Source organism: Neolamprologus multifasciatus, chromosome 16 (assembly GCF_963576455.1).
Source record: "Neolamprologus multifasciatus chromosome 16, fNeoMul1.2, whole genome shotgun sequence".
In the NCBI taxonomy this organism is placed as follows: domain Eukaryota; kingdom Metazoa; phylum Chordata; class Actinopteri; order Cichliformes; family Cichlidae; genus Neolamprologus; species Neolamprologus multifasciatus.
In genome coordinates, this window is record NC_140454.1 from 4573003 (window position 1) to 4593244 (window position 20242).

A 20242-nucleotide genomic window follows, 5' to 3' on the forward strand; every position below is an offset into this window, starting at 1 on the left:
TGTCTCTCATTATCCAAAACACTTGATATCTGTTTTCTAACTTTTTCTCCACCTTACAGCTCAAGAGAGGAAAAACTCTGACAAGAGCTGCATCATTAAAATATGCAGCAAAAAAAAATCTAGCTATGCCCCCCACCCCTCTCCACCCCCCAACTTTGTGGGTGGAGAGCAGCTGTACTCAAAAACACGGGAAGACAGAACTTATTATATCATACAGACCTGAAGTGGTTACTTCTCTCTTAGGAGGCTCTATATGTGGCACTGAAAGGAGAGGAAAGCCATTTGCACCTGCCATTCACAGACATATTTACTAAACTTTTGCAGCATAGAGCCTTGAGAATAAAGAACCGAAGAAGTGGGGTGAGGAATTATTTATTAAGCCAAAGGAGTCCAATTTTTAGAAGAAATAGAAAGAATAACTCTCTGGCTTTTCCCTGTTGGTCAGATGCCATCAAGGGAAAAAGTGAGCAGAGCTGAGCAGAGCAGCAGTGAGTATCACCCCGACTGAGGAAGAAAGAAGGAAAGAAAGAAAGAGTGTGGGCGATGAGGAGGAGGAAACAAAAGGAGAAGGGAGAGGGGAATTGCAGCATTGCAGCACCACATGAATCCGGAGAAAAACGCACCTTTGGGGAGGACATGCTGCTAGAAGTCTTACACAGAACTAAAACTAGATTCTCTGCAGTATTCAGCTGCATCACAGCAAATTAAAACATAGATGGCACAAGCCGTACCATGGCAATCAGTTGGCTTTTTCTACTGCTGAAGCTGGTGCAGCTCAGACGCTTTTATCCCCTCCACTATGTAAATTATGAACAGAAAACTGAGCGAAATGTCCCCATCAGCCTAATGTATTATGCGCATTAAGCTAACGCGGTTTTCAGCCTGCAGCACTAAAACACAGTCCCAACTCATAATGTGAGAGCAAAAACTCTTATGGTAAATTTATGGAGAATTAGAATTAACCCTGGCACGGATGAACCGGACATCAGGTGACCCTATTATTCAACCCGTGAGTCTTGTGACTCAGAAAGGTTGATTTCTACACTCAAAGGTTTGTAGACGTGCAAAAATTAGGGCCAAAATGGAGAGAGAAAAAATACATTAACCTCCTGATTTCACAGTCTTATCACATGATCTTAGGACCTGGATGGTTGCTGGGATTTTCTTCCGTTCGGCCGTGATGAGCTGTCAGGTGACGAGGCCTACAGGAGCTTGCTGTCCACTTAATCCTAATGATGTGATGTTGGATGCTTTGAAGTCTTTACGTGTGAATATGTGAGACGGGGCTGAGCTGGGTGTTCAGCAGCCAGTATGCTCTTGGATGACTGAAACTTTTCAGAGTTTTTGAGGTTGGCATTACTTCTGATCGAGGTGTTTTAATCAATATGAGTGAGACACTGAGTGGGTGTAACATTTGATTGTTCTGTGTGCATTCAAATAGGAAAAGTTCCCCAAACTGTTCTTCATAGCTGGAAGCATGCTGCTGTTTGTAAAATCAATGTGTTTATAGCATTAACATCTCCCTCAGTGTCACTGAGGGATGCTTTCCAAACAACTAAAAACTACAACAGGCGAAAAGTAGAACATTTTTGTATTTTTGATGGCAGTGTTGGGAAGGTTACTTTTAAAATGTATTCCACTACAGATTACAGAATACATGCCCCAAAATGTATTCTGTAACGTATTCCGTTCCGTTACTCAATGAGAGTAACGTATTCTAAATACTTTGGATTACTTAATATATTATCATGCTGTTTACAACTACATGAATGTACTATTGCTGTGATTTATTACTGTTACTGAAGGTCCGCGGCTCCGAACCGTAGTAAAGGGACCTCTGACTAATACGGTGGGTTCGTGTCGGCTCGTAGCTGAAAACTAGCTTTACTTTGTTGTCTGGGTCAAGTTTGCTAGCAGAGACAGAGAGAGGCGTTGAAAGGCTGCTCCAACGGAACTTATTGTTTTTGGAGGAAAACACGAACACGGTGTACAGTCGAGTCTTAATAGCTTACTTACAACTGGGCTCGTCAGGCTCTCTTCTTGGCTGCAGTGGTTATTATTATATTTACATGCTTCCAGCTCCCGTTTTTGCTCGATGATAACTACTTTTCCACTCTCCTTTTTCTCCCTCCTCGCGCTCACAGACACATAACGTGTATGGCAGTCCATTCTCCCTGCAGCACGGACTACACTGCCCATGATGCTACATTCTTTAGAGCTATACCTGTATCACTCTACCTTTTAGCTTAGCACAACAATAACAACAAAAAAGGCGCTCTCTCACCCAGGAAACACACACAGTCGCAAAGAGAGCGCGCGTCACCCTGTAACCATGGCAACCGTAACGCTGCCGCCTGGAACAACAGAACGTAGCTGTCAAACAAAACCCAAACAGTCCTGACCCGCCACAATATGAAACAGGAAAATACTGCTGTGTAATCCATTTATTTCAACAAAGTAACTGTATTCTAAATACCACCTTTTTAAACGGTAACTGTAACGGAATACAGTTACTCATATTTTGTATTTTAAATACGTAACGGCGGTACATGTATTCCGTTACTCCCCAACACTGTTTGATGGGAGGGTAGGCTTTTTCTAACAGTAGCATTGTGTAGGTTTCGAAGGTGCCTCGTGTTTGTTGCTTGCTCCTTTGTGTTACATTTCAACTCAAGGTCTAGGCAACCCAGAGTCACCCTCCACTATGGTCACATGGTCTATGTTGTCGATCCGTATGTTAGCAAAGCTATCGCAGTCTCATTCTAGCCAACTGAAAGTAGCATAGCTCTGGAAAGAAAGTGTGGTTCATACAGGTGAGCGTGCTGGATGGTCTTTATTTACACTACAGTGTGCTTGAATTAATTGCCCTCATAGAGACAAAAAGTGAGAATCATCTTTGCCAATCTGACATCACATATATTACATCGCGGGACAAATTCTGCAATGTAAGAAAAACACAACTGCTGCAGGATGAGCAGCAGATCTGTGCAACAACCATCTAAACAACGCGTTCAGAAGGTTTAACAGAGTCGTTACTTTCACGGTTATTTTTCAGTGACCTTTATATCATTTCTGTTGCAGTCTGTGCTATTACCAGCGTTTCAGTATTTGGAGTCTCCCTTACTTTGTAGCTTTTTTCTGAATGCTGCTCAAATTTTTCAAGACTTTTTTTGTACTTTCCTTTTGTTTTATCTATTTGCCTGGGTATTCTTCTCAAGTTTCAGTCCATCAAGCACTCAGGGACACTATAGACTACGGCTGCCATACTCGAAGGACCAAACCTTCCAAGCTTACAGCGTCTCAATATTTCATACAGAGAAGACTGATTTTACGCATTTTGGGGGGGGGATTTAAGCAAAAAACACTGATCCAAGCTGAGAGGCCCTCAAGCACCAATGGTTTCATTGACTAGACCCTTATATACACACACTAAAACGGCTTATTGTTTCCTTAACCTAAACGCAATCAGTCTGGGGCTCGTTTCATTTTAGAGCCGGCAGCCACGAGAGTCAGGGATGGATGTGGAAGGAGTGCAGACTGATAGAAAAGGGCTGCAGGTGATTCATCTTAGTGAGCTGGGCTTGGTCAGTTGGACACAAAAGTGCAGGCCACGTCTGGTTTTAATCAATGGAAATCCCACCTGGAGCAGAGAGTGAAAGGGCCAAAAAAAATGAAAGTGGCTTAGTGAAAAGGAGAAAATTGGTAAGAGGGAGACATCAAGCAAGGAATGAAAAGCAACGGCATAGCGGACAGACGGGAAAATAGGACATGGTCAGGAATTAAAAAGCAAGTTTGTGATTAAAAGGATGATACACAGTAAACAGGGGAGAACAAACGACAGAGATAAATGTGGAAAGTGTGAAAAGGAGAGGGGCGGAAGAAAGCACGAATTAAACCGTTTAACATGCAAAGGGCTGAGAAATCAAGCTCCCGATCCATCTTTTAAAGTGCAGAAATGAAAACCCCATTCATCATCGAGCTGTGAGGATATAACTAAAGAAAAAGGAAAGTGGCAGGTAACCAATGCCCCTGTCTGTTATTGAATTCTTCTCCTGGGACGACAGCAAAGAGTTCCTGACTTTTTGAAAGGCACCGGGAAGACAGAAAGAGCGTTTGATGAAGTAATTTGGTGTTTACTGCCACAGACTCATCCGTCATACGCGCAGTTTGCTTAACAACTCTTGAAATGGAGGTACTTAGCAATTAAGATTGAGTTGCAGAACGGAGAGACAGGTTCAAATTATATGTGATGCAGTAAAGAAGGCTATTAATTTGGGTTCAAAGAGAGCTCGGCCTGAGGGGGGGAATAAAAGGAAGCACTAAAGCGTGTTACACCGTCTGAGTGTGCATAGGCGTGGGTATCGTGTGCATTTTGAAAGCCTGCTTCCAACTGATTCCCAGTCCACTCTGACAAAATGTTTGAGCTAACACAACATAACTAACTTACTCCTGACAACACTTTAAACAAACTTAAGGTGCCCTCTGCACAACCTGCACGAGTCAACACAAGGTAGTTTGCAAGTGATACATTATTAATTCAGGTTTCATCAGGCGGGCAAAGAAAGAACATTTCTGAGCAGAACTCTGTGAAGCAATCAAAGTTGTGATCTAAGCATCCCTCTTCTGTCAAGCCTCTCAAAGCAGCGGATCAAAGCTTGCTGGGATACAATCTGGCGTGAATGAGGCCAGTGTTGCCTCCAACAACTTTAAAACCACCCTTATTCAATTTCTGCTTCATTTCACTTTATGGCATCTGAGAGGCTGCTGCAAAACAATTCTTGGTTCTTGGGGACACGCGGGGTATAAAGTCATTCAAAAGTGCCTGAAAACATTGAAATCTAAAAACAAACAACTTGTTATTAAAGTGGCAATAGAAGGGTTTTGATCATAAACTGAATGTTGCTAGCTCAATGTAATTGCTATGAAATGTGCCCATCATAGTTTAGATTCAATCCCGATCAGACCGGTTTTCACAACGCCGCCAGTTACAGAATCTCACAGTAGAAAGTGTACAGCACCAAAGAGGGGAAAGAACAATGTTCTCAGAAAAGGCAAAAAAGGCTCAGAAGGAGAGAAGAAGAACCTTGAATAGATGTACTGGATAAAGTGCTGGGCCACTTATAAAACTAGAGCAGGGCAATATGACCAAAAATATTTATCACGATATACATTTGAAACTTTGCTACAACGATATAACTGACGATATAATTGACACTAGACAAAATACTTTACAACTCCACAACTTTATTAGTGCAAAAAAATCCCCATCAATGTATTTTCACTTAAACAAGCAGCTGTTTATGTGCATTAAAGTTATATAAAAATGTAACAGTGCAAATGCAAATTCTTTGCTGATTTTAACCAAAAGGCATTTTCCAGTGGAAATTGGCCGACATATCCTCAGCATAGGATGGGGGTGGCTGTAGCTCAGGAGGTAGAGCTGGTCACCCACTGATCGGAAGGTTGGTGGTTCGATCCCTGGCTCCTCCAGTCTGCATGCCAAGTATCCTTGGGCAAGATACTAACCCCAACTTGCTCTCCGATGCATCCATCGGAGTATGAATGTGTGTGAATGTACTTAGAAAGCACTACATATAGATAAAGTGCTTGTGAGATTGGGTGAATGAGGCATGTTGTATACAGCGCTTTGAGTGCTCTGGGAGAGTAGAAAAGCACTATATAAGAATCAGTCCATTTACCATTTACCATAACCAAGTATAATATCCACAAAACTTAAAAAGAGGTTATACACACACATTATGTTGAAGCACAATACGTATCACTCTGCAAGGCTCCTACGATAGCCTCAGTGCTCAAGGTGCGGGTTTGTAGCTTAGCAAAGTCCTACTAAAACATTTTTGACAGATTTTTGAACGCTGTGTGCCACATAAAATCGGTTTGGTAATAACGGTAATAACGGCCCGCTTGCATACTCTACCAAAAAATGTGCTTTGTTGTGTATCTGAGGGACGAAAGCCAAACCAGTTCCACACCACTGAAGTTGCAGCATTTTTACAAACCAGTTCTGGTTCATCTGTTTCATTCAACGATCCGCTTTCGCCCTTCTCATTCTGCATCGCCGGCACGCTTTTTCCACGTGCGTATGAAAACAAAGGCACTCCACATGCGCATTTTACCCATAGTCTATCTCGATATTTCATTTTCTTACCATTGCCTAACATTATACCTGTATTACTGTGAATGCTATGATATGGCCCAGCCCTAGTGGAAACCCATGCCACGAAGCTCCTGGCGCACAGTTCTTGTGCTGATGTTAATGCCAGAAGAGGTTTGGATCTTTGCAATTATTAAGTCTGCATAAGAAATTTCAAAAAGAAGAAATTTCACAAATTCACTTGTTGCAATAGTTGCATCCTATTACAACACCACAGTCGAATGTTCTTTCACAAACGTGTGTAAAGGCTGACCGTACGGCTAGGTGCTCGATTTTACACACCTGATTCAACAGGACTGAAAACACCTGAACTCAGAGGTTATCAGTTGTGGGCTGAGACTTTTGCCCATATTTACTCTGAAACAGCGACATTCATATGGCATCATTTCCTTCTTCCTGGTTAGTAAGAAACGAAACCTGCTTACTTAACAGCCAACAACTGGATGCTTTTACAGAGAGCAATTAGAAACAGAGCCCCAAAATGTTAATATACAGCAATCTGTCATAGGAAAAACCTAGTGTGGCTATTACTTAGATAATATAGCAGTGTTAATTAAGTCATTCCCTCCCCTGGAGGGCCGTGTGCCAGGACCGAGGCCTATCTGTTACAGCATAAAAATGCAGCCGCTGCTGTTTTTTGAAGGATGCCGGGCATGGCACAGCCACTGAAAAAATGCTTCTCTGTGTTCGTGTGGCTAAAATTTATGTAGCATGTGTTTCCTCTCTGTTGCATCAAATCTGTCGCAGCTGCAAATTTTAAGAGGAGGTTCAATAACATTAGTGTTTCCTGACTCGTGAGATTATCATTTACACTCTAATCGACGGTTGAGCTTGCAGTCGTTGCTGGAATGTCTAAATATCACTCTGGCCTTGTACAAAGGGCAGCAGCCTCTACTGTATTTCAAGTGTCTCTTATGCAAAAAAAATTAAAAAATCAGTGTTTTGCAACATTTACTTAATAAATTTGTTATTTGTTTGTTTTATAGGTGAAAAATGTCATTAATATTTCTATAAACCTAAGGATCTAATAGTGAGATCATTTTTTAGGCCAATATCTTACCTTATTTTTATTAATGGCTGACATTTATTTAATTCGTAATTCTTGTGATATAATTTTGTCTAAATTAAAGGTTTTAAAGTCACTAAATCCAAGCTGATTTGACATTTAAATCCTCAGAGCTAAATTAAAGGTTGGGATATGTTGTTCAGCTTAAGAAAGCCTTCTTTGAAGCTCAAATGTGTGATTACGGGTAGTTTCAATACAACTGTCTCAAGATGTCTTAATATTAATTCATAGAAATCTGAAGGAAAGCCTTTAAGTGAAGGGATTATAAAGAAGCCACTGAACAAAGTGCCACTGCGGTTTGTGTAACTAAACCACAAACAGCTATGGAGGCTGAGTGATGTGCTGTGATAGAAGTACCGCAATCACAATAAGCATGAAATGGGTTTGACTCAGTCAGCAACAGAGCCAAAGAAAAGCAGCAATTTAGGAAGAATATGGTCATTCAGACATAAAAACCACAAACAAGATAAACTATGCTTTACAACCAAAGCTTCTCAATAGCTCCGGAGCGCATATTTTGCATCACTCCACTCAGGCTGAATGGATAGTAATGCCTTTATCATCAGCCAGTAAAAAAAAAAAGAAAAAAAATGCTTTTTGTCAGTTGTGCGCATCTTAGATTCCTCACTCATAGCCTTGGGTTTTACAGTATGCTTTGAAATCATCCACCTGTGGTGTATGTAGAGTCTGGCACCAAAACAAAAGACAAAAACGAGAAGTGGCATTGGAGGGAGACGATGGCTTGAGGTGGCATAAGTCTTTTAGCCTCTGTCACATTCCTGTGCCAGCTAGCTGTCTGGGTGTCCCTGGAGGATAAAGTCACCACACTAGATCACAGGGAGTATGAGGGAACACATAAACATGCACGGATACAGTAGCAAAGAGCAGTGTCCTGTCCTCTGTCCTCAGTATCAAATGGCTGCTGTCAGCAGATGCAGGGCCATGATGCTGGATTCAGGCCAGGGTCTTTTTACTTCAGAATATTTTATAGCACCCCAGGTCATTCTGCTGCATCACAGATCTGAGCTGCCTCAGTCATCACAATGTCACCATAATGGCTTTTAATACTGATCTAAAACTATAGTACTTAGAAATTATGGAACCATATCAGCTCAATGGGTTACAGAAGAGGTTTCCATCATAATTCCAAGTTAGCCACTAAAAAAACTACTTTCTCCTTTTAACAGTGATTTTTTTTCTTCAGTTTTTATGCAAACCTGTAAAATGATCACAGGTCTTTCGTCCACATTTCAACTTAATGGGTATCCACTGCTGGACTGTCGAATATTAAAACAATTATTCGAAAAGATGAAATACTCTGTCAGCATTCAGCAAGTATTTTTCATCTGGGTTTGACAGCACTGATCTCGCTGTTGAAAGCTAATAGAATTATCGTTGTTCTGTATACTGTTAATATTCAGCATTCCAAAGTTGTAGAAGCATTTCATTGATAAGAACAGGAACAGGAAGCCAGAGAGAAGACCGTTTTAACATATACACTGCCTGCAGAGCCGATCGCAGCTCCCACAGGGCAAAAAGTCAGTTAACATAACCCATGCATGTCTTTGGACTGTTGGAGCAAGCTGGAGAAGCAGGGAGAAACTTCATACACAAAGTCTCCAGCCAGCTGCCAAACAAGATTTCTTGCAATTTTTTCCTGTATTTTCATGGCAGCATGGCGGAGAACATCCATTAATAAGACGGCAAACATTCTAAAAAGTTTACTGAACACAGTTTCTTCCACCTATTTAATTCAGGATCAAGAAGGGGCTGGTTCCAGTTGCCAAAGAGTACATCCTGGATATTTTACCAACCTGTTGCACGACTGACACACAGTGTTGGGAAGGTTACTTTTAAAATGTATTCCACTACAGATTACAGAATACATGCCCCAAAATGTATTTTGTAACGTATTCCGTTACGTTACTCAATGAGAGTAACGTATTCTGAATACTTTGGATTATTTAATATAATATCATGCTGTTTACAACTACATGAATGTGATTTATTGCTATTACTGAAGGTCCGCGGCTCCGAACCATAATAAAGGGACCTCTGGCTAATACATCGGGTTCTGTGTCGGGCTCATAGCTGAAAACTAGCTTTACTTTGTTGTCTGGGTCAACTTTGCTAGCGAGAGACAGAGAGAGGCGTTGAAAGGCTGCTGCAACGGAACTTATTGTTTCGGAGGAAAACACGAACACGGTGTACAGTCGAGTCTTAATAGCTTACTTACAACTGGGCTCGTCAGGCTCTCTTCTTGGCTGCAGTGGTTATTATTATATTTACATGCTTCCAGCTCCCGTTTCTGCTCAGTGATAACTACTTTTCCACTCTCCTTTTTCTCCCTCCTCGCGCTCACAGACACATAACGGGTACAGCAGTCCATTCTCCCTGCAGCACGGACTACACTGCCCATGAGGCTACATTCTTTGGGGCTATGCCTGTAGCATTCTACCTATTAGCTTAGCATAACAACAACAACAAAAAAAGGCGCTCTATCACCCAGGAAACACACAGTCGCAAATAGAGCGTCACTATGTAACCATGGCAACCGTAACGCTGCCACCTGGAACAACAGAACGTAGCTGTCAAACAAAACCCAAACAGTCCTGACCCGCCACAATATGAAACAGGGAAGTACCGCCGTGTAATCCATTTATTTCAACAAAGTAACTGTATTCTAAATACCACCTTTTTAAACGGTAACTGTAACGGAATACAGTTACTCATATTTTGTATTTTAAATACGTAACGGCGGTACTTGTATTCCGTTACTCCCCAACACTGGAGACACATAGAGACAGACATTCACACTTATGGGCAATTTAGAATCACCGGTTGTCCTGACCCAATGCACGTTCTAGGACTGTGGGAGGAAGGGAGAGCACATGCTTTGTTGGGTTGATTTGAACAACAGATGCACTGATGCTCTGCTTCATAACCTTGCAAACTCTTGTAGGATATGAGTTTACAAGTGAGTTTCTGAATACTCAAAACTATTAGCTTTCAGACTCTGTTTGCAACACCTGCTGCTTGTGGAAATTACAAGAGAAAACAAAAAGTTAAAATTCCAGTCCATTCAAATCTTCTCCACATCCAGGGTGCCGCATTTATTACCAGTGAACGATTGTAAAAAAATCAGATTTTGATTGCATCCAAAATGAAACTAATCCAAGACACAAATCACAGAAGGGCAATGAATCGAGACGCACCAGGAGGATCCTGCTAATAAATATCCATCACAGAAAAATGCGGCCACTGGAAAACGCTCATTTAGATTACCTGCACTTACTTTCTTCATGCGAAAACAAATGACGACATGGAAGAGAGGCACAACGCAGCAGATACAAAACAGGAGGGACAGAGAAATGACACCTAAAGTTAAATAAAGTCCAGCCAAGACAAACTGGCCGTCCTTGACCAAACGGGCTCGTGTTTTATGTCTTGGTTATCCCTCGCACCCCAGAGCACAAACAGCCCTCTGTCGTTTGTGCTGCCTTAGTGAATAGGAGCACATCTTCGGCAAAGTCAAAGACACGTGGGCATGGCCGCCACCACTGCTGATTTGTAAATCGCTAAGGACGTCTGGGCATCCTGCCAGCAGGGGCATGCTGTCAAAGCAGCAGGGGGCATCGAGGGTGACTGGAGCAGGCTACTCTGCTGCGAATAAAGCTAAGAGAAACACGTTTCCAGTCCAACTGCGAGTGTTAACTGGAATCTTGCACCATGCCACATGTTCAATACATATGCACTTCATACACATGGGACAGCGAACCACAGAAAATAGCCCAGCGGTTAAAAATCCTTTCATCCCAATCGAATAAAGTCCATAAATATAATGTTTAAGTAATGCCTTTCCAGACGTGTTCCTGTTTGAACAGCACATTTACCTCTGTGCATAAGCCAAACCAGGCCCGCGGGGAAATGCTTGTCCCAGTTTTGTTGCAGAGGAACTCGACTGGCCTGCACGGAGCTCAGAGATCCCCATTCAACACCTGGAATGCTCTCAGCGAGCCACGATTTATCAGCCGACATTAGCGTTGGATTACAGTAATGATCGAACGGCTGAATGGGATTAATTTCCCCGCAGAAAGGTTGCAGAATTAAAGTGTTCCAAGAAGAGTGGAGGTTATTACAATCACATCTTCATGCTTGTCTTCCAGCATTAATGTAGAAGCCTTATCCAAACAGAATAATCCCAACAATAAAATACTTTTTTTTTAAAGAGTAGAGGAGAAGTAGTAGAAGTTTTCATTCCAGCCAAACCATATGAGTTTGAACTTTAGATATTTTAGTTTTAAGAAATTCATATCCAAAGATACACTCAGCCTTGGGTGCCATGAACCCATTTCCACTTGCTGCAAGCCACAGGTTATGAGTATTTCGAACACTGATAGCTAAACAATCTGTCCTTTCAGGGTGAGCTCTGCATACAGAAGACCCTTCCACGTGTAAACTGAGATATGGGCATGTAATAACAGCTTCTGAGCTGCGCCAGCCTGCTGTCTGAGTCAAAGAACCCTATCTTCATGACCAGTGCAGGCAGCTTGAGAGTATGCAAAAGACACCTGGCTTCTGCTAGTAACTAAAACCACCTGAGACCCGTCGCTTATAACTTGGTTTTCTGTTGTTTCCTATGTTGGACAATTAAGATTACAGCACCTCATCAATCCTGAGTGTCATGGCTTCCTTTCCAACTTTCCTAACAGTTTCTCATCTTCTACTATTGAAATGTATCACATTGTCACATTTTATTTCATTATTAATTCCTCCAGTCACTGTAAGGCTTAACTAAAAGCCCAACATCTGTCTTTGGCACAGAATCTGTGGTGATGTGTGCTTACTCTGCGGCACCCAGACATCAGGCAAAGCTGCAAACGTTCAGACTTTTGGACAAACGGTATAAAGTCTCATTGCTTGAGGAGGTTGTAAGTCACCACACCCTCCTCTTTCTATTCAACTTTTGCCAGATACCTCAGATTGCTTTTTGCATTTTGCACTGCTGCCCATGAAAACGCAATCTGAGGTGCTCTTGGAGATTCAGTTTGTGTGCCCAAGCCCTACTTCTTTGCGTCTGTTGATTGTGCTTGGCGCATCACAACATGTCTCACAGTCTCTCAAAGCCTCTAAAACTTTTAGAAGCCACGTCTGCAGCATGAAAGTTGTTTGAGAGAGCTGCGTGAAGAGTATTTCTTTCCCATGTCCCCACGGGCGACATAATTCACAGGAGCTGGAATGAGAGGCGAAACCAGAGCACCACAGAAAATGAGAGAGCAGCATGTGTCTAAACAACACACACAGGCTTGTCTGACCCTGCGGTAATTGCCAGTGCTGTTGCAGTGACGTGATGTAAGTATTCATTTGCCTGCCTCCATCACCATCCCGCCATTCATGCAGCCAGGTTTGCGTTAACAGACCAAACCACTGTAGTGTAATCAAGTAAATAAAGCCTTGTGGGTTAGATGTAAATTAGATTCAGTGCAGCTGAGAGGAGGCACAGAAATAACAAGGTCACATCTCTGGACATTGATATAGTTTAAGATACTACAAGGACACATTAGAATGAGGAGGGACAAGCAGGGCATTATGACAGAGAAAAATGTGATGGGAATACCTCACAGCATAATTTATTTATGCATTTTATTCCTTCGCTTTTTTTGTTTGTTTGTTTTTCCGCCTGTCCCATTTGGTTCTTTAGCCGTCAGAATTGTTGTCTGAAGACCAACAAGGATACCCAATGGATTTACTTTGCCAAATGGATCATCATGGCCTTGCCGTATTGGTCCATTTGATCGACCTTTGTTGTTATTATTTATTTTATTTTATTTTGAGTTGTTACAGACGGGACAGACATGACTGAGGGATAGGAAAGGGAGAGAGAAAAAAGAAAGAAGGAAAAGAAAAACAGAAGGGAAGAGGGACAGTGAGAAAGGGCACTTAAAAAGAGAAAGAAGAGGAAAAAAAGAAGTGTAAACAGCAGTAAATACTAAATATTGAATGTTGTTGTGTAGCAAGCAGGACCGACAGCGCACAATGTGCTTGGAAATAGCAGCCTATGAGGTGTAGTTTATGTCTGTGAACAGTGGACACCCGTGTGCACACCTGTGTGGATCAGCGCGCTTGTATTCAAAAGGTTTCCCCATGTAATGGTCTGCTAGAGGATGTAGAGAGCCATAGCCCCGCCCCCAGGGCATGAAGCAGGCATGGAGGAGATCCAGGCTCCAGACATCCAGAGGCCCCAGAGTGCGAGAGCCCAAGGAGGACCACCTTCAGTTGTTTAGGATATGCATGTTGGCCTAAATCTAAAATTATTCCCTCGTGTTACTGCTTTGTTTTTTTGTTTTTTTTAAGTTGCACTCCTCAATCTTTTTCACCGGTGCTGCTGATATTCATTCTAGGTATTAACATGTTTTTATCTCAGCAAACAATCCTTCAATATGTTTTTGTTTTTTCAGATATAAGCCACATTTTATCTCCTTACTGACACTATACATCTTTGCCACATGATGACACCTGAGCTTGAGCCTCTATTTAATGAAAAATCTGGCATGTGGCTGACAACTAATGGCAAATTCCAGCTTGTCTGCAAACACTCGCCTCCAGAAATAGAGAAGGTTTTACCTTAAAGTAAACTTTAATGCTTTAATGCTGCAGTCAACAAATTTCGAAAAACATGCATGTTTTACTCCCATGCAAACTGGCGACCACAGCAACCTGTGTGCAACTAAAGCAATGGCGAGGATGTTTTTTGGTGTATCGCCAGTTTTATGCTAGCGACTGCCAAAAGCCTGCGCCTAAACCAGTCTAGGCAAGACTAGTCATGCATGCCTAGGCCAGGGTCTAGCCGTGCATGACTAGTCTCTAGGTCTGTAGGCTTTAGCTATCAGTTTCACAGTGACTGACACCAACTCCCTGACACTGGTCAGGAAATACACAATTTTCTACTTTGTGTGTAGGACTGACAGCTAAGTGCCAAGTATCTGTGTCTGTGTTGGTGCTTTGCATACAGTTAATGTGTGCAGCTTGCTAACCAAGCAAGCTAGCTAGCTAACCAAGCAAGCTAGCTAGCTAACCAAGCAAGCTAGCTAGCAATAGCTTATTACGTCATCCTCGTCCAAATATTTCTTAAAACACACAAATCCAGTCCAGAAAACATCGTGATGGTTATGTGATTATTTTATATACAGTCAGTGGCTGAAAAGTCTAAATGCTAGTAAGTGAAGGTCTTAAATTAATTTAACTCTTTACCCCTTGAAAATCTACTAGGAGTAACCCTTGAAGCTCTTGTCTAAATTGAGTGGTTTCTGTCATATTTTAGGCCTGCTTATAGAGTTACTGAGAGTAATCTAACGGTCGTCAAACCACATCTTTATTAATATACACTGAGGTTTTAGTACTTGTTATTGCGAGTACAGGGGAGGTCGTCAAATGTTGTCTTTATGGGCGAAAGAGTTAAAAAGAAATCTGAGAGCTGAGACATAAATGAGAGCACACATAGATAAATAAATGAGGTGTTCTCAGTCCTTGCTCCAAATGTCTGTTTAACAATACATTTAGCATTCAGAGGGACGCCACACATTCAAAACCTCCACTGGGACCTGAGCCATACTTAAAAGAAAACCGCTCATGGCGGGTGATGAATGGGGCTGCTGGCCAACACTAGCAAGAGCAATCTGCTGTGAGTGGGGGGCAGACATCTACTCTGCCATCAAACTTCCACCATCTGATTTACACATAGCTAGAAAGTGCTCCACTGCTTTCCTGCTGTGTTTCTTAAGCCTTTTGTAAACAGAAATTAAAAACCTAAAACCCAGCCTCCCATTTATTGCACTGGAGTCCATTGAAGAAGCTATATACAGTGCTTAAACAAATTTATTAGAGCACCTGTCAGAAACACAGGCGAACGCAAATAAAACTGTCTGACACACGTGTTTAGAAACACACATAAATTACAGTAATTTGGCAGACAATGCTGTGCTTTACTAGTTTTTCTCCTTTTTTCTAAGACTGTACATGTGAAAATTCATAAATAACAGCAATAATTATCATTTAGAGTTAAAAACATTATTTGGATTAAAGAGGCTGCACATGCTGGTGGATTAACCATTGCAGAAATGCTGTTAATTTAAACATAAACCTTACATCAGGTGGTGGTCTAATAAGTTTATTAAGCATTGTAGGTTCGGGGAAGATGGCAAGGTTATGTTATCTCTTGAAATACTGCCTATATATGTGGAGCCAATTCTTTATGCCTTTTAAAAAGGTCTCACACAAGCACTGTACTGTCACTGCACTGTAACCAACATGAGATGGAAACCCAGAGGGTCAGGTAACAGAGAGCAAAAAAATGTCTGTAGGTGGTGGACATGGATTCCAGGTGCAAAGGTTACTGGAGGAGATTAACAGCAGTGCGTGACGCTCACACACTGGGCAGTATAGTGGCCCAACAGAGGATTTCAGCCACAGTGTTGCAGCGGGTTGGTGGAGTAAAAAGAAGCAGAGGAAGGAAAAGTGCAGTGATGTGCAAAATCCCGAGAAGAGAACAAGATCCTGAAAAGGAGCTCTAATTGGCCTAAGCATCCAGGTGGGCCACATGAAAGAGGGACAGTCACCGTGACAAAGCTTTAAGAGTTTTTTCCCATACAAAAGTGTGTCCAATACAAGGAGGATTCGTGCACGTGAGCAGGGTTTTTGTGCAAATATAGCCACACACTAAAGTTTTTCCATCATTGAGCCCTGCTGGTTAAATATCCAGGCATAGTATTTCCTGAGTGTTCTTGTTGGGGGTGGAGGGGTTGGATGCAGTGGTGGATAGAGGATGCCCAGTTGGCCGCTTATCTCTATCATGCAGACGCTTGGCCCATGGTCTTCCATCACTTCGCTTCCTTGTTAACAGGCTGCACGGTAACCGGAGAGCCACGTGACTCAACAGTAGCCCCTTCTCCCCCTCGCCACCTGGAGGTTGGAAAAAAAGGCCACTTCGACTTGTTTGATGTTTTTGGAATAAGATGCATTTGCCTCGGTGTGAGATGCTGAGACAAATGCTCTGCCATTAATCAGCAGGATGGAGAGGATTGATTTTAGGAGACACGCAGGTGAATCTCATTTCCTTCTTGGCTTAATCCAACATTTCAATTTACTCTCGCTTTCATCCACCAAGTCAAAAAGTAATAGATTTTTATGTAATAAATAATTCACATGACTGTGATTAAACCTCCAGCCATTGTGGTGCTTTTGAGACGAGGTGCTGGGCGCGGCGTGCTTTTTAATACTCTGACGGTGACAACGGGGCTCTGAGAGTTGACTGTCTCTGTTTCTGCCAGGACATTAATCACTGTCACACTCCTCTCTTTCTCTTTCTGCTTCAGTCTCAAGCAGACCCTCCTGCCCCCACCGAGAGCCACTTCTATCGCCATAGTAACCAAAGCTAACCCGACTCAGCAGTGCTGTAGAGGTAGTGTGGCACAAAAATGTGTTTATGATTGAACACTTAAAGCCAAGGGGGGGCAGAGCGTAGACGCGTCGTGCTTTCTGTTCCACTTTGTTGACTTGCCCGTCAGACTTGTCATTGGCCAAAGACAGCAACCTTTGTTCAACGTTCAGCTTCAAATAAGGATTGTGGTCACAATCTGAAGGGCCTGCACTCACAGTACTTACTGTTTCGCTCATTTCAGGCCTGTGCTCGTATATGTTCTCAGTGTTCAGCACCTGTTAGCTAATGAGTCCTTAATTAAGGCTCCAGTCTTGCAGCACTATTCCCCTGTCAGCCTCATATCCAGGATTGAGCGTATACAGCTCGCACGCAGCATGAATCACAAATCAGCCACTTTGGCGGAGAAAAAGAACAAATTCCGGTCTGCCTGTTGGCTTAAAACCAAGAGATTTCTGGCAAGAGCCACACAAAAAGGTCAAAAGACACGGCAGAATAATTTCTCCTGAAAGTCTGTCAGGTTAAGCTGGAGTATTGCTGAGTGCTCATTGCTACGCAGGTCAAATAGACAGGAAAAAACCCCAAAAGAAAACAGACGCAGACAATGAATAATAGCGTGATCGGATTCTCTCTGAAAAAGTTGAAATGTTTTGACACCTCAGATGTGAAATAGGTCTATAGCTGCCACACAAAATAAGTGTATATGCTCTCTGTTGTTCCCTTTGTCAGAACCGTGCTGCATCTTGTAAAAGTACACGTCTATATATGCTGATTTTCTGGAGAAGGCTGACAGCAGGCGTGGATTGTTTTGGATTGAGAAGAAGAATAACGCAGCTGTGAAGATTAGGTAACAAAAGGGGTTTTTTTTGCGGATTTCACTGTGGTACCTGAGGAGATAAGTAATTATTCGACACGGATGCCTCTTGTTATCTGGTCAGGGCAGCGATAATACAAACGGCATAAAACATTTAGATGGGGAAATGTGAACTTGTCACACTAAAGGGAAATCAGAAAAAAAACAAAGGGCGAACAGCGTGACAAAGTAGACATCAAGAAGCAACAAAAAAACACCATGTGGGATCTCTGTGTCAGTGCACTTCAGCACATTTGATCTTACTGGAGCTATACTTGGCTTTGGAGTTGTCGACGTGGCGTTATCCACTGGTTCAAAGCAGCAAAGCAGAGCCCAGCTGATATAGGATCTTTAAGACACGACTGATACTGATACCGATATTTGGCAGTTTAAAAATCTGATATTCAAATATATCGGCTGATATATAAACTTTCACGTGTAGTTATTTATGTACCTGTTTGCGCTCTTCCTGGCTCGATCAGCTGGTCGTTGTGTTTGTGGCATTGCTAGCATGTGTTGCCAACTGAGGAGCTGCAGCATGCTCTCCCATGGACATACAATGTTAACACTCTGTCCCCATTTACTTTTTATATAGATACGCTGCCATGATATCACCAGTATGTCAAATGGTTATTTATAATGTTCCCACCTTTCTGTAAAATGTTATTTCCTTGTTAGTGTTGGTCAAGTTACTTGAAAAAAGTAATCAGTAACTAATTACTGATTACTTCCCCCAAAAAGTATTCCCGTTACTTTACTGATTACTTATTTTCAAAAGTAATTAATTACTTAGTTACTTTTTAAAAACACGATTTACAACCTGAATAGGTGATAAAGTGATAGATCTTTCAGCCCAATTCTACTTTTTCTGCATAATCCATCATACAAAATGTAATCAAATGGAAAAGTCTCTTTTTAAAACTTATTTTATTCGTTTTAATCTTTTAACTTTATGCGTCAAGCAAAAATTTAATTATATGCAACATTCTCTGACTGGAAGAAATTTGTTTAACATTTAAACCTATTTTCTGCACATTCCTGCACATAAAATATATATTTTTTGTGTGTTTACACTCAGTCTTTCAAATAGATGCAAGTAAAACACAGCAGAAAATAAATAAAGTCAAAGACTAGCGGTCCTGTTGCTCTATTTTCACCTGTAAAGCAGGAGTGGGGTAGGCGGAGGTTTACCCTGGTGCAGGTGTGCCGCGGTCAGTGGAAGAATCCGCGAGTTTCTCTGTGAGTTTCCCATTACGTCGTAGCTACTCGGTGCTTGTTTGGAAGTTTAGGGGTTTTTTCGCTGTAAAAAGAAGTTTTCTTCCCACGCACAACGGACACTAATGTTTTTGTCACTTTTTATGGAATCAAACTCAAAGTAAGGTCAGTACTTCCACGCTTTAAACGCTGCAGCTCATACTCTCTCTGCACTCGATATATGATCCATTGTTGATCTACACACAGCTGTTGTCACGAACGTCGCACTCGCTTACGTCACTGTCATGAGACATTCTCGCAAAAAAAAAAATCACGGTTTTAGTAACGCAGTAACGCAGCGTTCCTACTGGAAAGTAACGGTAATCTAATTACCGTTTTTGCAATAGTAATCCCTTACTTTACTCGTTACTTGAAAAAAGTAATCAGATTACAGTAACGTGTTACAAGTAACGCATTACTGCCCATCTCTGTTCCTTGTATGAAATGAAAAACACATTCGAAGTTCCCAGGGAGGAGTTTCCTTTACGTCCTCTCTTTTGTCCTAAAGCTGTTGCTACAAGTGAAAAGTTGTGCTTTTGTTTCCACTGTCCTCTATTCTTTGTTCTGGAAATTATTTGAAATGTTTCAGGTATTTGTGGGAGGAAAGAGTGGGCGCTTACACAGCACGTAACATCATGGCAGCATAATATTAACCATATTTTCACTGTTCCTGTACAATAATAAGGACTTTTTGATGACAACTATCCCACGGCGCTCTCGGGATCCCAGGACACCTCTGTCATTCTCTACTCTCCACTTCCATTAGATTTCAAGCCATTATCTGGAAGAAGGACAACGCCACTGAATCGTATTTAGTGCTGCAAAATCATTAGGCTCATGCTGCACATTGCATCCTGACATGTGGTTGTCCAATTATACATGCTACGTGAATGTGGGGATGTGGGTAACTGTATAATCGGAGAGCAGCTGCCCGCTTTCGCTAACTGCTGCTGATTTTCTAGCCATTACTGCAAATGTACACAACAGAAGCCGACAGGCATATGTTCGGACACAAACACATGGATACTCAAACAAACAAACAGGCGCGCTCACAAACGCCAGATTGCTGACCGGCAGAGATGCATGCGCTGCGCTTTCTAATGAGCCGGTTCTACGACCTATCAGAGGCTGCTGATAAAAATCTAAAATACTGCAAACGAATGTCAAGTAAACACATCAGGAATTCTCATCAGCTTTATCTGATAGTCTCCGAAGCGCCTGGTACTATTGAAGTCACATACTGAATAATGGCAGCTTCTTAGCATGCCAAATAGTCTCAAACAAAAGCAAATAATGCATATCGTCATCCCATTTCCTGTCAGCGTGTAAGTAAAAAGCTAGATGAGTAGTGCATGAGTTGCCTCTGCGTATCAGTTTAAGCCTCGTTTGCACTGCCTTCTTCAAAGCTATTACTTCACAGAGCACAAACTGAAGAAAGGAGTTTAGATCTCACCGTATGAC

At 42.0% G+C, this 20242-nt stretch overlaps 1 protein-coding gene across 5 annotated transcripts in view; it reads right to left on the bottom strand.

Annotated features, from left to right (window-relative positions):
• sema5ba (sema domain, seven thrombospondin repeats (type 1 and type 1-like), transmembrane domain (TM) and short cytoplasmic domain, (semaphorin) 5Ba) overlaps positions 1–20242 on the bottom strand; it is a 222446-nt gene that overhangs the window by 194572 nt on the left and 7632 nt on the right. Inside the window, exons 1-2 of one of the 5 annotated variants that reach the window (XM_085135964.1) lie at positions 6454–18439; positions 2017–6375 (exon numbers count right to left, since the gene is read on the bottom strand). The exons of the other annotated variants lie outside the window; for them this stretch is intronic. The gene's annotated coding sequence lies outside the window, so the exon portion shown is untranslated. Of the gene's footprint in view, positions 1–2016; positions 6376–6453; positions 18440–20242 lie in introns of those variants that run through there. 5 annotated transcript variants of the gene reach the window in all.